We start from the raw sequence: 16,062 nt of genomic DNA, 5'->3' as shown, positions 1-16,062 counted from the left end.
TGACTGAGCCAGGGGGCTAACCTGGGTTATTCATATTTTTTACCGCTTTTTTTAATCAAGTTAAAAAAGCGGTAATCAATTAAGTAATCTGGGGGCCAAGCTAACATTACAGTAAATGTATTTCATTTTACTGATTTTGCAGCCCTCAGGGAGGTGCTCATACAATCCGTTTAAGTTGTGTCCGCTGTGAAGAACACCGCATGCTTCGAGAAAAAAAGGACAATCTGATTGGAAAAGTTGTAGTTAACTGCGGAAAAAAAGGTAATGGCAAAAGAATGTTGGACTGAATTGAACCAACTTTAGACATTTACAAAACTGAAAAATGTACTTTCTCATTGAACCTTCTTAAACATGGACACGTTTACCAGATATTTGGGCAGATGGACAAATACATAGAGGGACATTTGTTTTGACTAATATTTTATTTTTGTGTTTTACTCTCAGGTTTTGTTTGTTCTGTTTATCAGTTTGTTATCACATTAAAACAAAAAGGAAACTGTAGAAGAAAAAAAAAAGACATGTTGTAATTGGATGCTAAACAGTTAAAGATTCAAAGAAGTTACATACTGCGGAAGAAGGTGTCCTATAGATGGAACAGCATATCCTTCCCATTCCAAATACAAAGGAGGCTGAACGGTCATTTTCAGTCAAACATAAAACCAGTCAAAGTTTGGTGGACGCAGAACCCCAGGATGTGGCACTTTAAAGGCTAAAAGGCTAGACTGGCGACACCTGCAATGACCAAGCCCATGCAAGATGGTTGTGTGCGGGCCATCTTGCCAGGGAGTCAGTAGGGTCCATCTTGCCATGAAATCAGTGTGGGCCATCTTGCCAGGAAATCAGTGGGGGCCATCTTGCCAGGGAGTCAGTGGGGGCCATTTTGCCAGGGAGTCAGTAGGGTCCATCTTGCCAGGGAGTCAGTGTGGGCTATCTTGCCAGGGAATCAGTGGGGGCCATCTTGCCAGGGAGTCAGTAGGGTCCATCTTGCCAGGGAGTCAGTGTGGGCTATCTTGCCAGGGAATCAGTGGGGGCCATCTTGCCAGGGAGTCAGTGGGGGCCATTTTGCCAGGGAGTCAGTAGGGTCCATCTTGCCAGGGAGTCAGTGTGGGCCATCTTGCCAGGAACTCAGTGGGGGCCATTTTGCCAGGGAGTCAGTAGGGTCCATCTTGCCAGGGAGTCAGTCGGGGCCATCTTGCCAGGGAATCAGTGGGGGCCATTTTGCCAGGGAGTCAGTAGGGTCCATCTTGCCAGGGAGTCAGTAGGGTCCATCTTGCCAGGGAGTCAGTGGGGGCCATCTTGCCATGGAGTCAGTGGGGGCAATCTTGCCAGGGAGTCAGTGGGGGCCATTTTGCCAGGGAGTCAGTGGGGGCCATCTTGCCATGGAGTCAGTGGGGGCCATCTTGCCAGGGAGTCAGTGGGGGCCATCTTGCCAGGGAGTCAGTGGGGGCCATTTTGCCAGGGAGTCAGTAGGGTCCATCTTGCCAGGGAGTCAGTGGGGGCCATTTTGCCAGGGAGTCAGTGGGGGCCATCTTGCCATGGAGTCAGTGGGGGCCATCTTGCCAGGAAATCAGTGGGGGCCATCTTGCCAGGGAGTCAGTGGGGGCCATTTTGCCAGGGAGTCAGTAGGGTCCATCTTGCCAGGGAGTCAGTGTGGGCTATCTTGCCAGGGAATCAGTGGGGGCCATCTTGCCAAGGAGTCAGTAGGGTCCATCTTGCCAGGGAGTCAGTGTGGGCTATCTTGCCAGGGAATCAGTGGGGGCCATCTTGCCAGGGAGTCAGTGGGGGCCATTTTGCCAGGGAGTCAGTAGGGTCCATCTTGCCAGGGAGTCAGTGTGGGCCATCTTGCCAGGAACTCAGTGGGGGCCATTTTGCCAGGGAGTCAGTAGGGTCCATCTTGCCAGGGAGTCAGTCGGGGCCATCTTGCCAGGGAATCAGTGGGGGCCATTTTGCCAGGGAGTCAGTAGGGTCCATCTTGCCAGGGAGTCAGTAGGGTCCATCTTGCCAGGGAGTCAGTGGGGGCCATCTTGCCATGGAGTCAGTGGGGGCAATCTTGCCAGGGAGTCAGTGGGGGCCATTTTGCCAGGGAGTCAGTGGGGGCCATCTTGCCATGGAGTCAGTGGGGGCCATCTTGCCAGGGAGTCAGTGGGGCCATTTTGCCAGGGAGTCAGTGGGGGCCATCTTGCTCCCTGGGGGCTTGGCTTGACTGCATGTTTTTCAAGGTAAATGTAAGCAATGATAACTAAACAATCAAAAAAGGCTAAAGTCGCAGAACTTAACAAAACTTTAGCGTGTCTAACAATTTTAGGCTATGTGTAAATAATGTATAAACTTCTCTTTTAAAAGGCGCCTGTGAAGCACATTTGTCTCTTCTGCAAAGTTACTAGAATGTCACTTCTGCCCTTTAAATCTCTACCTCAACATGTTAAAGTTGACACTTTATTTTTCCCAGACATAGGTGCGGCAGGAAGTCTCACACATACTCTGGATTTGTTTGTCCACAGGCTAGTGAAGCAAGGACACGAAAACACAGCCACACAGCATTTGTTTAAGGATGCTGAAATGCGTCTGAAAAGGTATAACATTTTGCATTAGTGTTGTGAATGTTGTGTTTAGCTTACACTTTCAGGGCAATTCTCCGCATTAAGAGCTTTCATATTGGAATGTGCTCGCAGATTGCTGACAGATTTAGGTTAAAATAACAGCCATTTATCCTCCGTTGGGATTTGGTTATTAATATGCGACACTGAGGCTGAATCACCATGTTTTCTTTTCTATAACACTTGCTTTTCTTTGTTTTCTTTTCTTTTTTAAATTAATTTGACATTGAACCCTATCCAAGAATACTATTTTCCTAGTTCCAATCTGCTGTTACTGGTCTGTCACTGTCAGCCAATCACAGTTTGTAAAATGTGCCTATTCCAAATCTTGCAAATGAATATTTGAGGTATAAGAGGTCTGGCTGAAGACGACACTATCCATGGCGACCCTGAGGAAATAGTTCTGTCAAACAGAAATGAGAAAAAATATGTCAGCAAAGGCAATATCTCTTATGGAAGCAGAACTCCTCATTCATGGAGAGGTCTCTTTCCTCCATCTGCTGAAACAACACTATCTGTCGAAAGAATAAAAGCACCTGCTGAACATTGTAAAGGTCTTTTACGACTTTCTGTAAGAACTTTGTCCTTCTGTGAACAGCAAATCAAGAAGAGAAGCACCTCCAGGACACATCACTGTGTTCATCTAAAAGAATTCATCTAAAAGGCCCTGACACTGGACCACTTGACTTACCTTAATGATCCTGGCTCATCCTGTTAACTTCTGCGGGAAAAAAGGCTTATTCTTGCAACACTTTTTTCAGACTCAAGCCTCTCAAAGCACTTAATGCTTTATATATTCACTTTATCTAAGACTCGGCGGTGTAAGGTGGAAACTGCTATTGAAGTCGGACTGACAGGTTTGCACCATTGGCCCCTCTGACCACCAATCACAGACACACCACATTCATACAAGTCGGCTGAAGTGTTGTAGTGCAATAGAGTGAGAATGAAATGAGTGGTCTTGAGTTGTCTTGGCTGGTGGTTTACATTTTTTGGCAAAATTGGGCAACACAGAAGGCACAATGGTTGTTCAGTGAAGTCAGTGGAGATTTATACAGACAAAAGCCAAGGTCATTTGTTTATTTCAGTGACGCAATTGAGCTCATTGTTTTTTTTTATATTTCCGAACAAAATCAAACTTTTCTCACCTCAGACTAACATTGTTTCTGAAGGAATACACAACGTTTTTCATTGAGTGATATTTTTTTCATTTCTGTTTTCCTCGTAAGAAGCCATTTTTGTGTTGATATGGACAAACCATTCTAATACCTGTTTAACTAATCCACCTGTCTGAACTTGCAACAATGAAAACAATGACCAGAATTATATTGATCTGTAATAAAAAATACATAAATATCATTCTGGATTTTCCCAGCACGACGACATAACTTGCTCCGACAAGTATCAAACCACTGACCTTTAAGTGTTCTAACTACTGACCCACTGCTGCCCCCAATAAAGATTACTTAATGTGCTTAGATTGGGGATAAATAAAGTTATGTGATTGACGGGAGCCACCTCAGCCTTTCCATCTTCTCCTTTTCAGTCCCACCAGTTTTCAGACGAGTTATGGCAATTATTTATCATAATAACCTTTCAAAACATAAATCTTATACCTTCCTGTCGCTTTGATACTTTGCACTTGTTTTGACGGGAGGCGGGCTCTGGGGGTATTTAGCGGGTGATTGACAGAGGTGAAAGGTCAACCTCCGATCAACCGCTCCAGGTCTCGTTTCAGTTACAAAAGCAAAGAGAAACATGGATGAAAATGAGGACCAGCGAGCAGAAATCCTTTAGAATAACTCACTTCTCTGTCTCTTGGTCAGAGGGTTAGAAAGTCATTTCAAGTATTTCAGAAATAAATCTACAGAACCATGTAATGAAGTTTGGGACATAAGATAATGTTTGTTTTTCATTATAACAGTTAAATGGCGGGTCAATGTAGAATCAAGCTATGAAATATTAAGTAATACGAGTATAATATACACAAGGATATACAATTCATCAAGAAGTATCAGAGGTAGTGGTGCAGGTTTATTTTTGTGTTGCTATGGCAATTACAATTGCAATTTATGCTTTCGAATCATGATTTATTTCCCAGTGTTAAACAGGAGAGCGGTTTTCACCTGAGAGAAGAGATATGAACTGTGAAATGGAGACAAGAATGACACACTTTTCAGAACTTGTTTTCAGAGGTTAATAAATGTAAATAATTTAGTTAGGTCAAGAGTTGTGGAGAGACGTAAGAGTGGTTTATTTGGCATCAGAACAAGAGCTAGAGACATTGTATGTAGTATATACTGTACTGCACACAGCCTGGTTCGGATATATTATATCCTATTCATTTAAATGAGGCAGCAAAATAAATACAACATTTGATTTTGAAAATTCTAGATGACGCAGACAAATGGTTGTTGTTTATACTGTATGTTAGTTACATTTGGGAATGAGTACAAGTCAAAATCTATTAATGTTCTCTATTTTCTATGTTTGAAGGATTTTTTATCCTGAAATTTCATAATTAAACTATGCATTATTGTCCAGCATGACTTCAGGTTTTAGAAATTATTATTATTTACGTGCCAATTAGCATGTGTGCACATTTCTGCACAGTTTGCTACATCAGTGATCAGTGGTTCTCAAACATTGTTTGTGGCGACCCACTTTTTCTAATTGGTCACGTCTCGCAACCCAACCTCCCAGCCTCCCCCCCTTCCCTGCCATTTTAAGTTTAGTTTTGATAGCCTTTTTTCTGGACTATAGGTTTGTTTAGGAATAAGAATATAATGTTGAATTTTTTTTTTTTTTTCTTGAATACATTTAAGCCATGGTAATGCTGACAGGCAAATGTCTGTATTCCATTGTATCTGGGCAGTGTCACAGCCTAGTTCACCAACAAATGCTCTGACGGTCACAACTGTCCTTTCTGCTGTGTGGACAGTGTTCGGGTCAGTCCTTGTCCACAGCACTCTGAGTCAGTCAGTCCTTGTCAAAGACAAACTTGACGACTTCACCCTAAGTATGTGAACAAATGAGCTACATCCCTGTTCTAAAGTTAACAGTGCTACACGTGGTAATGTTTTCTAACTCTGCTCTGGAGTTACTCATGTGTGGTAGAGCGGTTGTCAGTTGCAAAAAGAATCCTGGTTTTTCATAGTTTGTGATGTTTAGAGGCTAAGGCTACATTGAAAACGTATGAGCGCTAAGGAAAATGTTGTTGGATGAATTTTTGACAGATGAAGAATGGGAACATATAAATACTCAAAGAAAGACCACAAATTTTTAAAAAGAATTATGTTGGAAAACTATCATGATTTTTTTATAAAAAACATGTCAAAGTGCACATTATGCACAGGGAAATACTAGTTGCTGGAGTGGTGTTTGGGAGTTGTCTGACTGTTCACAAATACTGGACTGAGATTAATACAGCACCAGGCTGTTTTTGGTATGGGCATCCCACTTACCTTGTCAGAGCTATATCTATTATGGGAATCAAAACTCCTGCCATGGACACAATATGCTTTTGGCTGCAGGGAAGAAGGTGATCTGAATAAATGGATGAGACAAGCTGAACCAGCAGTCAAACATGGAAAAAGGCAGACTTTGGACTAAATGGGACATGTACAATTCATGTACATTCAATACAATTTATGATGTGAACATTTTGGGATATCTTGTTCTGCTTGTGTTTGGTTTGGTTTACAATAAAAAGAAAAAAAAAGACAATATAGTAAAGCTAGAGTATGGAACCGTACCAGCCATTAGAATGCCTTTTATCGGCACTCCTGATCAGTAGGCCAATCTAAGCTCAAGGTTTGGAAAAATGGTCCTTGGACACTGTAGCGGCCCATTGCTCTTAACAGGTCGCACCAGATTTGTCAAGAGCAGAGGAAAAATATCTAAGTCGACAATAAAGAACATCTCAACCTCTGTAGAGAAAACAGACAAAGTTACAATGCTCTCAAGCGTTTATCCAGCAGCCATCTTCACATTAACGCATTGGGTGTTAGTGTCCACACATAGCCTTCAGTAAAGGTCAGAGTGAGCCTGCAGGTGGAAACAATGGTGGCCGGTGATAACACAGAGCCAGGACCACCAACCCCCACCTTCGCAGACACCGCAGGCAACAGCTACATCTGGCCCCTGCGCGAGAGTTAATCTGCATGGGAGAAAGAGAGCGTGTGTGTGTGTGTGCTTAGAACACTCAGATCATCCAGACCTCCCATCCCAAAAGAGGAGGAGGGGGTAAGCTTGTTATTAAAGTCGCAGGAAATCCCTCAAACCTGATTGTGTCTGTGTGGAGAGAAAGTTTCTACTGCACAAAACACCATCCACAGAAATGGGATTAAGGTAAAGTGCAGGACCAGCGGGTTAGTTCTACGGACAAGAGATAGGTCAAGAAGAGTTAAAACAAGAAAAAACAATTACGGATTTTGTTCTACGATATGTGTTACTGTACACTGTCAATCACTTTTCTCTCAAATGCATTTGCATCTTCTAATGTTCCGAGCTTTTAAATTGGGCCTATATAAACATTCAGAAGGTGATAGAAATGTTAGAAAAGTGTTCGAAAGCTACAAACTGTATGAACCTGGAATGTTCCACAGTATGGCATCAAACATATCTATATCCATGGAGACCAGCATGGACACCATCAGACAACAATAGTCAGCTCATATCTGTGGAACATTTCAGGAAAAGCGATCACATTTCCATGGAGACAAGCAGGTGGGGGATCCCAAACCCCAAATATGTAAAGGTTATAAATTAGTATGTTGTTTCTACCTCTCCTTGAACCGACACCTTAATGTGGTGGAGGGGTTTGAGTGCCCGAATGATCCCAGGAGCTATGTTGTCGGGGGCTTAAAGCCCCTGGTAGGGTCTCCCAAGGCAAACAGGTCCTAGGTGACGGGTCAGACAAAGATCGGTTCAGAAGCCCCCTATGATGAGTAAAAGAACAAGGCCGTTTACGTTGCCCGGATCGGCCTCACCGGGGCCCCATCCTGGAGCCAGGCCTGGGATGGGTGCTCGATGGCGAGCGCCTGGTGGCCGGGTCTTACCCCACGGGGCCCAGCCGGGCACAGCCCGAAAGAGCGATGTGGGGCCGCCCTCCCTTGGACCCACCACCCGCAGGAGGATCCATAAGGGGCCGGTGCAAAGAGATCTGGGCGGCAGTCGACGGTAGGGGCCTCGGCGACCAGATCTCCAGACACAGAGACTAACTCTGGGGACATGGAACGTCACCTCGCTGGGGGGGAAAGAGCCTGAGCTTGTGCGCGAGGTTGAGCGATATCGGTTATATATAGTCGGCCTCACCTCCACGCACAGTTTGGGCTCTGGAACCCATCTCCTCGAGAGGGGCTGGACACTCCACTTCTCTGGTGTTGCCCGCAGGGAGAGGCAGCGGGCTAGTGTGGGCTTGCTTATAGCCCCTCAGCTCAGCCGCCACGTGATGGAGTTCACCCCTCACTGTTGTGGCGGCCTACGGGTCGAACAGCAGAGTACCAGGGGTACTGGACAGTGCATCGACCGAGGACTCCGTTGTTCTACTGGGGGACTTCAACACCCACGTGGCCAATGACAGTGACACCTGGAGAGGGGTGATCGGGAAGAACGGCTTCCCCGATTTGAACCCGAGCGGTGTTCAGTTATTGGACTTCTGTGCTAGCCACGGATTGTCCATAACGAACACCATGTTCAAGCACAAGGGTGTCCATCAGTGCACATGGCACCAGGACACCCTAGGTCAAAGATCGACTTTGTTGTTGTGTCATCTGACCTCCGGCCGTGTGTCTTGGACACTCGGGTGAAGAGAGGGGCAGAGTTGTCAACCGATCACCACCTGGTGGTGAGTTGGATCCGCTGGCGCAGGAGGAAGCCGAACAGACTTGGCAGACCCAAGCACATTGTGAGGGTCTGTTGGGAACGTCTTGCGGAGCCCTCTGTCAGTAGGGTATTTAACTCGCACCTCCGGGAGAGCTTCTCCCATGTCCCGGGGGAGGTTGGGCACATTGAGTCCGAGTGGACTATGTTCTCCGCCTCCATTGTTGATGCGGCTGCTCGGAGCTGTGGTCTCAAGGTCTCCGGTGCCTGTCATGGCGGCAACCCCCGAACCCGGTGGTGGACACAGGAAGTAAGGGATGCCGTCAGACTGAAGAAAGAGGCCTATCAGGCCACTCTGGCTTGTGGGTCTCCTGAGGTCATTGACAGGTATCGGCAGGCCAAGCGAGCCGCAGCTCGTGCTGTCGCAGAGGCAAAAACCCGGGCCTGGGAGGAGTTCGGGGAGGCCATGGAGGAGGACTGTCCCAAAGAAATTCTGACAAACCGTACGGCGCCTCAGGAGGGGGAAGCAGTGCTTCATCAACACCGTTTACTGGGGTGGATGAGATCCGCTCTGAGTACCTAAAGTCTCTGGATGTTGTAGGGCTGTCTTGGCTGACACGTCTCTGCAACATCGCATGGCGTTCGGGGACCGTGCCTCTGGACTGGCAGACCGGGGTGGTGGTCCCTCTGTTCAAGAAGGGGGACCGGAGGGTGTGTTCCAACTACAGAGGGATCACACTCCTCAGCCTCCCCGGTAAAGTCTATTCCAAGGTACTGGAGAGGAGAATCCGACCGATAGTCGAACCTCGGATTCAGGAGGAGCAAAGTGGTTTTCATCCCGGTCGTGGAACACTGGGCCAGCTCTATACTCTCCATCGGGAGCTCGAGGGTTCATGGGAGTTTGCCCAGCCAGTCCACATGTGCTTTGTGGATCTGGAGAAGGCTTTCGACCGTGTCCCTCGGGGTGTCCTTTGGGGGGTGCTCCGGGAGTATGGGGTCCGGGGCCCTTTGCTCAGGGCTGTCCGGTCCCTGTATGACCGGAGAAGGAGCTGTGTTCGCATTGCCGGCAGTAAGTCAGACCTGTTCCCAGTGCATGTTGGACTCCGCCAGGGCTGCCCTTTGTCACCGGTTCTGTTCATAATTTTTATGGACAGAATTTCTAGGCGCAGTCCGGGGTCGGAGGGTGTCCTGTTTGGGGACCACAAGATCTCATCTCTGCTGTTTGCAGACGATGTTGTCCTGATGGCTCCATCAAACCCCGACCTGCAACATGCACTGGGACGGTTTGCAGCCGAGTGTGAAGCGGCTGAGATGAGAATCAGCACCTCCAAATCCGAGGCCATGGTTCTCGACCGGAAAAAGGTGGCTTGCCCTCTCCAGGTGAGTGGGGAGTTCAAGTATCTTGGGGTCTTGTTCACGAGTGAGGGAAGGATTGAGCGTGAGATCGACAGGCGGATCGGTGCAGCGGCTGCAGTGATGCAGTCGCTGCATCAGACCGTTGTGGTGAAGAAGGAGCTGAGTCGAAAGACAAAGCTCTCGATTTACCGGTCGGTCTACGTTCCTACCCTCACCTATGGTCATGAGCTTTGGGTAGTGACCGAAAGAACAAGATCGCGGATACAAGCGGTCGAAATTAGTTTCCTCCGCCGGGTTGGGCGCTCACTTAGAGATAAGGTGAGGAGCTCTGCCACACGGGGGGAGCTCGGAGTAGAGCCGCTGCTCCTCCACGTCGAGAGGAGCCAGCTGAGGTGGCTCGGGCATCTGTTCCGGATGCCTCCTGGGCGCCTCCCTCGGGAGGTGTTCCGGGCATGTCCCACCGGGAAGAGGCCCCGGGGAAGACCCAGGACACGCTGGAGATACTACGTCTCTCGGCTGGCCTGGGAACGCCTCGGGATCCCCCCGGAGGAAGTGTCTGGGGAGAAGGAAGTCTGGGAGTCCCTGATTAGACTGCTGCCCCCGCGACCCGGCCCTGGATAAGTGGTCGAAAATCGATGGATGGATGGATAGATGTTGTTTCTATGGTTTTAAAAACCTATTTGTATTTGAAATTCATATTGTTGTTACAGTTCATGCAATAGCAACGGTCCTGAGCATCAGCTGTGTCTCTTGGTAAAATTCTAGTTCTTGCTTGTGGCTTTTGTGACTGTTAATAGAGCCATACCAGAATGAGTTTGTTGGTTTATGGACTTAAAAACTGTGCAGGAAAAGTCCAGATTTTTACTTGCGACGTAACAATCTGGAAAAATGGAAACAGTGCACCTCAGAAACAGGATCAAACATGCTGAAACAAGCGTAAATGAAGCAAAATACAACTTAGGGTATGTTTTAGATGAGGGAACAATGTTAGAATAAGATCAAAATAGTCAATTAAGCTACATAATAATAATAAGAATAAGATAATTCCTTTTGTAGTTTCCTCACATAAGACAAAATATGAAAAATTGTGGACAGAGCCGGGCTTCAATTTCTTGGTTAATTTTGTTTTGCGCAATACTGAGGAGATTTGGGATTTCTTATTTTGTTTTTCCATAAATCAGATCTGACTGAAACTGTACCAACAAATCCTTCAGTACAATGCGTCAAAATCTTGTTTCAGTCCAAGATTGTACAGTTTGTTCTGTGTTGGTGCTACTTTAAGGGCTGACATTAATGTGAGAACAATGCTATTGGGAAAAAAATCATGGATGTAAGTGGATTAAATAAAAAATGAAAAAATCATTTTAAGGAGCAGATTGGTCACTACTTGCCTGTAGTGTCTCACCTTAAAAAGCAAATATGACTTTATAGGAAAAATGACTTAATGCAAAAGATGTTCTTTTTGTCCCGGAAATTTGACCAACAATTTATTTTGCCGGGGCCACTAATCTGACACTAAACCTGCCTTGCCCCTAGTGTCAAAAGGGGGTAATAAACATGTACCCGTTATTTTTCACGATCAATACCTTGGTTCAAATTCCACAACATTTCCACAGTATTACTTAAACTTCCTTGTATCGGCTGGACATTATGGGTGAGAGAAAGTGGTCAGCATCTCACTAAACGCAGCCCAGCCATGGAAGAATGAGAAGAATAACATGTTCATTTATCCACTAGCGCCCCAGGATAGCTTCACCTATAATGGTCGTTTGCAGAGCGGCGGCTAACTATAGAAGCAGAAGGATCGGATTTGAGCGCCCGAGCACAGTGTCTACAGGCCTGCCCCGCGGCTAAAGGCTAATCAGCCACAAGAGACACACTGGGGAAGGAGAGGACAAAGAGGAGCGAGCGATGGAGCCAGACACCCAAGACACGGAGGTAGAGTTTACTGTACACCGGAGCTTTAGCGCGTTACTCACAGGGCTGGGGGATGCACGATTAGCTAAATAATCTGCTCTGTGTGGATTAATTGACTATAAATAGCTAAAAAATAATCTTCCATAGAAATAATGACATTAGTATCATTAAGATTAGTGAGTTTCCCACACTACTTTCTGATAACTTTTGTACAGAACTTTGCTAAACATGAGCCAAGAAATTATGCTCCAAATACGTGGTTGTAATTATCATTGCAGTGTTGTTCTGTTCTTTTCTGGTCGTCTTCCAATGGAGCATAAAGATGTTTGGGTTTTTTCGCATATTTTCTTGAACTTTTTAACAGTTATTCCAGTTGTGCCAGTTCATGCCAAACGTCCAAGTTCAAATGCAGGAGATGTGGCATAATATCTCGTCAATGATACAAAACTTTTGGGAAAATATAATTGTGCTGGAATAGTTGTTCATGTTATAATGATAATACCTTTATTTTGACAGGGCACCACAGTGATTTCAGTGGGCACTGAGAATGACTGTGAACAACTCGGTGGACTTGGGAGAAATAAGAACATCACAGCAGTGTATAGCCTGGAAGAGGAGATGATGTGACAAATGTAGTACTTTGGAATGAGGATAATATTTTTTGTATTATTTTTTATGAAAATGGTCAAAACGTATATGAAGAAGTGGGCTATTGTGAATTAAAGGGGCTGAACTTGATACTGTTCTTTATTTTGAAAATAATCTCTAAATTAGTTCACACATTTATATTCAATTACATTTTCACATTAAAAACACATTTTACAATCCATTACTGTAGATTCCTCAACTGTTCTCATAGTTATATGAGGGACAAAGACATGATGAACAGTATCATTTCTCAGACAACCTTTGATGTTCTTCAGATCTGTCACCCACAAAACAACACTGTTCTTTAAGTCTGAGAAGTGTCCCTTAAAACGTGTTGCATGAAAGAATGTCACTACAATTGCATCTAATTGTAGCTAGTGTTTTGTGTAGGCTTTTTATTTTAAATCAGAACTAAGTAAAATTTTCACCGTCTTTGTAAGTGATGGTTACATTTTTGTTTTCAGGGGGTTTGAAGTGTCCGTCGTCGCCCCCCTGCTGTCTCTGGGCAGAAAACCAGCCTTGCAACAAGACAAACCTGGCGTGTTTTTTTATGTTTGGCACTCGACTGTCTTCTTATTATAAATAAAAAAAGAAACAAATAGCTTTTCTGTCTATTTTCTGACCATGTACCATCACAAGGGAGCTGCAGGGCATAAATTTTGACAGCATTACTTGAAAATGTCTAGCCATCTAGCTGTACTTTTACTTAAGTACAAATTTCCAGCACTCTTTCTTCCACTCATCATTTGTACTGTAAATTTGTTTCTAAAATAAAAAAGTGTGTATGAAACCTACAGCAGCTGTAAACCTACACACAACAGCAAAACTACACCATTGTGCCATTATAATGAGAGGAAAATACATCCCTGATAGAGATGTGACAGGGATAGGTGGGCTTAGAGCACTCGTACATACACTGGTCTCGGTGGTCCGTAAAGGACATGACAAGTACATAAGAAACATATTCCTGCACCTTGTACGTGCTCTCATTGTTACACTCCATCATTCACATGCACGCCCTCAGGAAAATGATGTGGTTACAATGGTTCAAGTACACATGAAAACACAAAAAATAATAAAATAGGACAGAATGAATGCAAATATACCAAATTATACCAGAACGCCACACTGGCGGCTGAAGTGGTGGAGAATTCACATAAGTTAATATTATTAGTCTAGTATTATGCATTATTTGTATGATTATTGTCCTTCAAACATGCTAAAATAAGAATAAGTATGATTACTTCATGTTATTTTTCCCACGCTAGAAACAGACCTTTTACTCCATCTACTGGTTGCAGAGGGAGTTACATAAATGAGATGAAGAAATGCTAGCTTTCTTCTGACATGCAAACGCAATTGTAATGATTGACGTTTGGAGATTATTTATGGACCATGTCATACATAGAATATGATGTCAGACATCGGGGAAATTCAGAATAGAGTGTTTTTGACTTTCTTAACGGGATTCATCAAACAAGTGTTAATGACGCTAAGTACATACATGAATTAAGCTACAGATTGTCTCATGTTATTCAAAAACTGTATTCAGGTTGTGTATTGCCGATTAGTTTATTCCAGTGGCAAAATAGATTATTGTATTTGTTTTTCACAAAACACTGTTTGCATATTCAACTGCGTAGAAATGTTTTTTGTGGAAAATAACATTGTTTTTTGCATGTTAAAGTTTTCGGGTGAATCAGCCTTGGAACGCTATACTTCCTTGGCTCTCCGCAACAATTAAACTTTGCCAGATCTTCAAATAAACTTACATCGCAACACATACAAAAGACACTAAAATGTTAAAATAAGTATAGTAAGATAGTATTATGTGCACACACTCTACCCGGCGCTCTCATGTTCCCAGAAAACATCTATCTCCTGCCCACACTTTGTTTTTCCAGCTGTGCTCTGCAGGCCAGTCTGCAGCGGGACGCAGACTCTTTCTGTGTTTTTATGAATTGTATTCTCTGGTGAAGAAGACGTAAATATCAGGCAGTATAGTGATGCATGCAGTGATAAAAAGCATGCTTTATGGGAGGTACTATGTAAGGAAATGAGTGATTATAATAATATGGCTGCTAACTGCTGGTGATCATACTGTGTCTGTTTATTTTGTGGGCTGTGTTTTATAGAGGCAACCTTTAGATAGAACAACATAGACCACAAGAGTATCATTTATTCACATTTTAATATATTTAAAACATTGTTTATATTTTAATACTTTTAATACATGTGATAGGAAAGTGAGCGTGTGTGTGTGTGTGGAGGGGTGGTCACTGTTAGGTGGGGATGAGTGTGAGGGAGAGATTTTAATTGTCTGTTTAAATCACTTTGGTTTCTAAGCAATTCCAGGAAGAGCCTGGCGCACATACCCACTTATCAAGAGTTTTAACACTAAAAACTTTGGTTGAGTTTTGTCTGGGACAATTAGTTTAGCTAAAGCCAGTGGCGGCTGGTGAATTTTTTTTTAGGTGGGGCTATTTAAAATTTGAAATTTCGTAGATGTGATTTCCTGCATTCTGGTGCATTTTAGGCTTTCTTCTCAACCTATTTGTCATCCCAGAGGGAGATAACGCGTAGTAAAGCGGGAGATTCCCCCCCAGAGCGACCGCGGTAAAGTGGCCCGCACGAGAAAATCTGTTGCGCGATGTGGCTGTTAATTACGGTAATCGTAAAAAGCACGGTGGCGGTCTTTGCTAAAACTACACATAACTACTAATTTACCACAACAGTGTGTCATCCCAAACAAAAAATCTAATCAGCCGTGCAATAGCATAGCGCTCAGTTAAAACTAGTGTGCTCACATTAAAACTAGCTCACTAGCCGGCATCATTTTGTTTAATCGGCTGTCACTCCGCTATTAACGGAAAATACCTTTCAAACTCGGTGACTGTATTCACAACTAATGTGTCCTTCATCCTACCAAATATAATGAAACGGCATGTAGTATTGCATCCGTGAGCCAAGCGGGAGTAGAGTTTTGTTCGGTTATCCTTCAATCTACTCTATGTAAACAATGACATCATGAATCCACATGGCTGAGCACAATACTAGAACTTCCTATAAATATCACAATTTCATCACCACAAAAAAAATGATAGCCCACCTGATGTATGCTGTGAGTGAACCTCTGGGTGATTCCTGCCATGATGACAGAGTCCAACTATCACACGCACAATCTCGGGAAAAGGTTCTGGTGTATGTTTTCCCCTTTTCTCTCGTCTGTTGGGTCATGTTCACTTCTGGCTTGTCAGGTTCGAGTTGTTTTACAATGAGCTTTTCCTCAAAAGTTCTTCTTCAGAAGCAGATGTAAGGATTTGACTGAATTTGCGGCAAATTCATCCGACGTCACCATTTTACACACTTCGCTGCTGGAATCAATCTTCAGCGCCCCAAACCCATAAAATTCCTCGACGATGATTGGCGGATGTGTATTCTTTTTGGCAAGCAACAGGGGAGCTATTGACTTAAACACAGCACAATGGGGCTGATCGAACAAGCGCCCCAGCAAGACAGCCTATTGGCTCCTACACCAAACATGATAAACATTCACGTTTTAAACGTGGAACTTGAAAGTTAATGCAAATATAATTCTGGAGAGTTCTAAGCCCATAAAGCAAAATCATCAATAGCATCTAATTAACACAGGTTATTTTTTCAAAATAAGAGATTATTTAAAAAACGAATTAAAATAAAAAGAGGCAGTCAGGTCAGGTGG

Source organism: Eucyclogobius newberryi, unplaced genomic scaffold, assembly GCF_026437365.1.
Source record: "Eucyclogobius newberryi isolate DKJ021-1_F unplaced genomic scaffold, fEucNew1.0.hap1 SCAF_8, whole genome shotgun sequence".
NCBI classification, from domain to species: Eukaryota; Metazoa; Chordata; class Actinopteri; order Gobiiformes; family Gobiidae; genus Eucyclogobius; species Eucyclogobius newberryi.
This window is presented reverse-complemented; position numbering follows the sequence as displayed.